General features: G+C 32.1%; 1 pseudogene; it reads left to right on the forward strand.

Moving 5' to 3' along the window:
* Positions 1–2,793: 2,793 nt before the first annotated feature.
* On the forward strand, positions 2,794–4,425 carry LOC110919767 (annotated as a pseudogene).
* The last annotated feature ends 1,583 nt before the right edge of the window (positions 4,426–6,008 follow it).

Consider the following 6,008-nt stretch of genomic DNA (forward strand, 5'->3'; position numbering starts at 1 on the left):
GGGGACATAGAATGCGATGATTTAGCTTTGTGGAAGAGTCTGCATCCTGAGCGCAAGGGTCGCAAGACGTTTGGGATAGGATCTTCTGATCCTGATTATTTGGTGACCGGGAAAAAATCATCCAGAATTTGCGGGTCGTTAGATGATGCCCGACACTCGCAGGAGGTATCATTATTTACTCATGTTATTTTGATATTGTAAAAAAAAATTAAGATATTAGGAAGAATGAGTTTGCAGAGAACCTTGATATAGAGATCATTACTTTTTAAATTCATTTTAAGGGTATATATAAAATTATCAGCTAAAAAATAGTGTAATCTGGTGTTCGAATGCCAAATGACTTGCATGCTTTTGTAACTATAATAAAACTTTCAGAAGGACTATTGAGATTCCTGGTGTTTTGCATTCTGAATGTGTTGATATATCTGAATCTGTTGTGCTAACTGAAAAGAACCGGAAACTATTCTGTTGGTCTAATGCTATGCATTTGTTTTTTGAAAAAATAGATGGGTTTTTTAAGTAGTGTGTATGAAAGACCAACAGCTAATTAAACTTTGGCTATGCAATTGAATAGGTGTAACTAGATAATTTTATCTTGAATTCTCAACTCTTTCATGGTGAATTATTTTTGGGTCGTGTTTTAGGTTTGCTTCTAGCGTTTGGCAAGTTGTTTGAAATAAACCTATGATAAAACTGGCGGGTCAATATTTTTTAATTTTCAATCTCTAAACTCTCAAATGTCAGTTTCTTGGCAAAAGATGTTTTGGCCGATTTTAACATATTTGTACTTCATATTCGTGTGTACTTAATGGTCTAGATGACTAGATGGTTTACCACGACTCGAATATCGTATTATTGTTAAATGATATGTGAATTTTGACTATATGTTTTTGTTAATATGTATTAATTATATTTTTTTGTACAACTTTTAGCTTCAAAAGGTTCAAGAGGAATTAGAAAGAGAACGGGAGGCTCGAAAAAACATAGAATCCCGGTTCGAAAAATTTCAAGAAGAGCGCGAGAAAGAACGGGCCGACCAAGCGGCTTGGCAAAAACTTATGGAAGAAAAGCTAAAAAGCATCGGAAATAAGTAAAACTCTCGTCTTGTAATGTTAAAGAACGGATTCGTTTTGAATGCTTTTCATTAGGATTTTTGTGCGTTTTGGAATGTTTGGAATGTCTCGGAATGTTGCTTTAATATTTTTGGAATGTTTTAGAATATTGCTGCAATTATTTTTGGAATTATAATAGTAATTTTTGCTGCATTTTTTTCATAAAAAATGGTTTTTTTTTTTAATTTCTTTAATTTGTTACAGTTTGTCACAAATTTGTAGCAAACATATGCAGGATTTTTTTTCTGACTTGTAGGAAATTTGTGGCAAACTTCAAAAAATATATTTTTTTTGTAGGAATTTTGTCATAACCTTTAAATTTTGTTTTTCTTGATTTGTAGAAATTTTGTCGTAACCTGTAAATTTTTTTTTTTGTTTGTAGGAATTTTGTCGTAACCTTTAAATTTTGTTTTTCTTGGTTTGTAGGAATTTTGTCGTAAGCTTTAAACTTTGTTTTTTTTTTGTAGGAATTTTGTCGTAACCTTTAAATTTTGTTTTTTTAGTTTGTAGGAATTTTGTCACAAAACTTAAAAAAACTATTTTTTAAGTTGTAGGAAATTTGTCGTAACATTAAAAAATATATTTTTTATTTGTAGGAAATTTGTAGCAAAATGTTAAGAGAAAGTTTTATAATTTTGTAGGAATTTTGTCACAAAATAAAATAAATTATGGATAATATTTGTCATTAGTGTTATTAATTTTAAAAGTAAATATCATAAAATAAAATACAAAAATAGGCATAATTGTGGAAGAATTGTAGGAAAAACATTAAAAAACGGTTTGTAGGTATTTTGTGGCAACATTTGTGACGATATATATTTGTCAAAAATTTGTGGGAAATTTTGTCATAGTTTTGTAGCTAACGTGATTTTCGACAATTTTATTTTGCACGAATTTTTTTGTATCAAATCTGTGAATAAGACCAATTTCCTACAAATTTGCTACAAATTTGGCTGTCACAAAGGAGACAGTTTTCTAGTAGTGTTCTAATAGTAGTGACCACACGTGAAAATCTTTGAAGTTAACGTTGAGGGGGACCATTGTGGTGAGTGATGGAAAGTGATGGGCGCCCCTACTAAAATCCATCACTAGTGATGGAATCAAACTCAATGACATGGCGGACAATGATTGGGTGTGGTAAGTGATGGAAAGTGGAGCACTCCTAAACCCTAATATTAACATATTATATACAATCAATTTGTGTACAAGGTTAATTAAATTTCACGTTTCACTAAATCTTTCCAATAATTAAGCGTATATATAATGAAACAACTTCATTTAAATACTATCAACATATTCTCTAGTCTACAATAGTGTAATAAGCGTATATGATGAAACTAATTCAATTAATTATCATCAACATATTCTCTATCATAGAGTCCACCAAATATTAACTAAGATTCAAAAAGTATACATTCTAGGCCGAAAACAAAGCTATAAATATCACATACTCTTTCTTTAAAATGACTAGGCTGATTACTGGCAACTCATTTTTATCAATCATCACCAAGATTATGGGGGCAAAATTTACGCATTTCCTCTTATATGAAGCTTACCTCACATAGATTAATATATGCAGACCCCTCATTTGTATAAATACCTCACAAAGATTAATATATGCACACCCATCATTTGTATAACTAAACATATATTGTACCATCACTCAAAGCAAGAGTAATCCATGGGTTTGCCACGTGAAAGAACACTAATTCTTTCTCTTGTAGTTCTTGGTATGTGTTTGTGTCAAATAACATCAAGAACTCCAAGTGATGCACACATATCACAAAAACATGATCTATGGATGGCTCGATATGGTCGTGTGTACAAAAATAATGCTGAGAAGGAAATGCGCAGCAACATTTTTAAGAAAAACGTGGAGTTCATTGAATCGTTTAACTCATTCGGAGATCGGTCTTACAAGCTGGCTATCAACAATTTTGCAGACCGAACGAAGGATGAGTTAAAAGCCTATGCTAGTGGGCACAAGGATCCAGTTGATTTGAAATCACATGTAGCAACGTCGTTTAAGTATGAAAGTGTGAGTGAAGCGCGAGATAGCATGGACTGGAGGGAGAAAGGAGCTGTTACTAAGTCAAGGGTCAAGGAGCATGTGGTAAATCAATATTCAATAACCTAATTCTACATTTTTTGAAACAAATATTAATGTTATGGGAATTAAAATATGATCAAGCTGACCGTTTAATTTACGAAAGCGAATTTTTTTTTACAAAAATATGGTATTACTTTTTTTTAATTTACTAAATGTTCCAATGCCGGATTCGCGAATTGACCAAGGCTTACTTGAAAATTGTTTTTCTCTGATTAAATTTTTATTGGTTTTTTAGAGCAGCAAGTATATACTTATATGTACATTATTTCTTTATATTTAAATTTTACTTTTTCTTTGTTTTTTTTTTACGTTTTACTGTAATTTTATTTTAATAGTTAAAAATGCTTTTAACCTCGTTAGTTAACGTTATTAAAGTATATTTATTCAACAAATCAATTTTTAAAATAAAGTTTATATTTATCTTGTTACACTTTCATTTTGTTTTATTGAATTATTATATAATTATATAATACATCCATACATACATAATATAAAATTTGCAAAAGATGAAAATTAAAACGATCTTAGTTTGAGCTCGAGCTCACGTTAGTTAAATGAGTCAAGGTCGAGCTTATGCGAAGTTGCTATTTAATTCGTGAAACGGTTTCCTATTTAACAGGAAGTTGTTGGGCTTTTTCTGCAATCGCGGCTGTAGAAGGTATTACTCAACTTACAACAGGCAAACTATTGTCACTATCTGAGCAACAGCTTGTAGATTGCAACAGAAATGGAAGTGGAGGTTGTCAAGGAGGATATAAAGAAAACGCCTTTGATTACATTGTGAAAACTGGTATAAATACCGGAAATGGTTACCCTTACCATGCAAAAGATGAAATTTGCAACACTGTTAATCAGGCAGTCCAGGCAGCCACTATCACTGGTTACGAAATGGTACCAGCCAACAATGAAACAGCACTGCTGATGGCCGTGTCCAAACAGCCGGTATCAGTTTCCATAGATCCAACTTGTTTTGAATTCGGGTACTACTCGAGTGGTGTTTTAACGGGACATTGTGGAACAAATTTAACGCATGATGTCACAGTAGTCGGGTATGGAACACATGATGGCATAAAGTATTGGTTAGTGAAGAATTCATGGGGCCCTGAGTGGGGTGATAATGGATATGTAAAGATTCAGCGTGATGCGGATGTTGCAGAAGGACTGTGTGGAATTGCCATGCGAGCCTCTTACCCGACAACCTAATATGATCAAATCAATGCTTTGCTAATATGATCAGTAGAATTTTTTTATAAGATCAAACTTGCAGTGTAGTTAAGAAATCATTATTCTTAGAAAGAGCAAATTGTTGCCTTCTAGAATAATATTACTAATCGCCTTTACTTGTTTTGCTTCCGAGTATATAAAACTATTTGAAAAAAGATCATAGTTTTATGAAACTTATATCTTTTGAACCATTAAGCAATCCATGTTGATTATAGTGTCATTAGTTAATTTACTTTTATGGAAATACAATCATCGCCAGTACTTTTACTAAATAAATTGTATTCAAGTACTTTAATGTTATAGAGACATGTCTGTATCATTCGGTCACAGTTAGATGTTTGTATAGTTCATGGGTTGTGTTAAGGACGCGTTTACATAGTGATTTTTCTGTCAATTTATTCACCAAGTGTAACAATAAATTGATTAGGTGTCAGTTTTTTTTATTTATTTCACAACATAATGAGAAATTTATTAACTTGTGTCCTTAAAGTTTTTTTATTTATTTCACAACTATATGTTGTCTATTCAATTCAAGTATAATTCAAATAGTAACCTAAATAAATGTTAGTTTATTAGCTTTCTGTTTGTGATTTTTTTTCCATTGTAGTGTTCCGCCTGTTTTTGAGGCATTAGTGTGATCAATAAAGCTGAACCTTTTTCCGTGTTTAGAGGTAACCAGGTTAAGGCGAGTGTTGTGAGAACATCTATAAATAGCGAATGTGGCTGTTTCAAACAGTGTAATTTGGTTATGTTTCTGTGTTATTCAAGAGTCTTAGCTAGGGGCAACAATTGTTCAAAGCTTGGCAATGGTGAAGACACCAAAAAGATTCATAAAAAAGGCATCCTACTTGATTTGGCAAAATACAACAACGCAAAGACTTAGACAGACCATTCAAATTGTTGGAAATCTGATATTAGGGTTTGAAGAACGCAGAAAATTATGTTCATATATTGAATGAATTAATGAACATCAAATGTGTATTACATATGTATATATACGGACATTAGTGACAGTAACCGTCACATATAACTTATGTTAGTAAAATAAATAAAAATAATAATAATGATCTAGCTTATAATTATTCTTCTAACACCCTCCCGTAAGCTTGATCATTTCAGATTCATTTGTAATAGTCCTCTTAATCTCGTGTAGTCCTTTGGCTGTAGAGCTTTCGTCATAATGTCTGCTAGCTGATCTTTTGTAGCACAGAATAGTACGCTTACTTCCCTCTTCTTTATTAGATCTCTTATAAAATGATACTTGACTCTTATGTGTTTGCTTTTACCGTGATATACTGGATCTTTGGCCAAACATATAGTTGACTTGTTATCACAGTAGATTGGTATTGTATAATCTTCTTTTCCTTGTAGATCATCTAAAACCCCTTTAATCCATAAGGCTTGACATCCAGTTAAGCATAGGGCCATGTATTCGGCTTCAGTTGATGATAATGCCACTACCTTTTGCTTCTTTGACTGCCAGGATATGGGACCTGATCCTAAATGAAAAATGTAACCTGACGTGCTTTTGCTATCATCTATATTTCCTGCATAGTCACTAT

This window comes from Helianthus annuus, chromosome 16 (assembly GCF_002127325.2).
Source record: "Helianthus annuus cultivar XRQ/B chromosome 16, HanXRQr2.0-SUNRISE, whole genome shotgun sequence".
Classification (NCBI taxonomy): domain Eukaryota; kingdom Viridiplantae; phylum Streptophyta; class Magnoliopsida; order Asterales; family Asteraceae; genus Helianthus; species Helianthus annuus.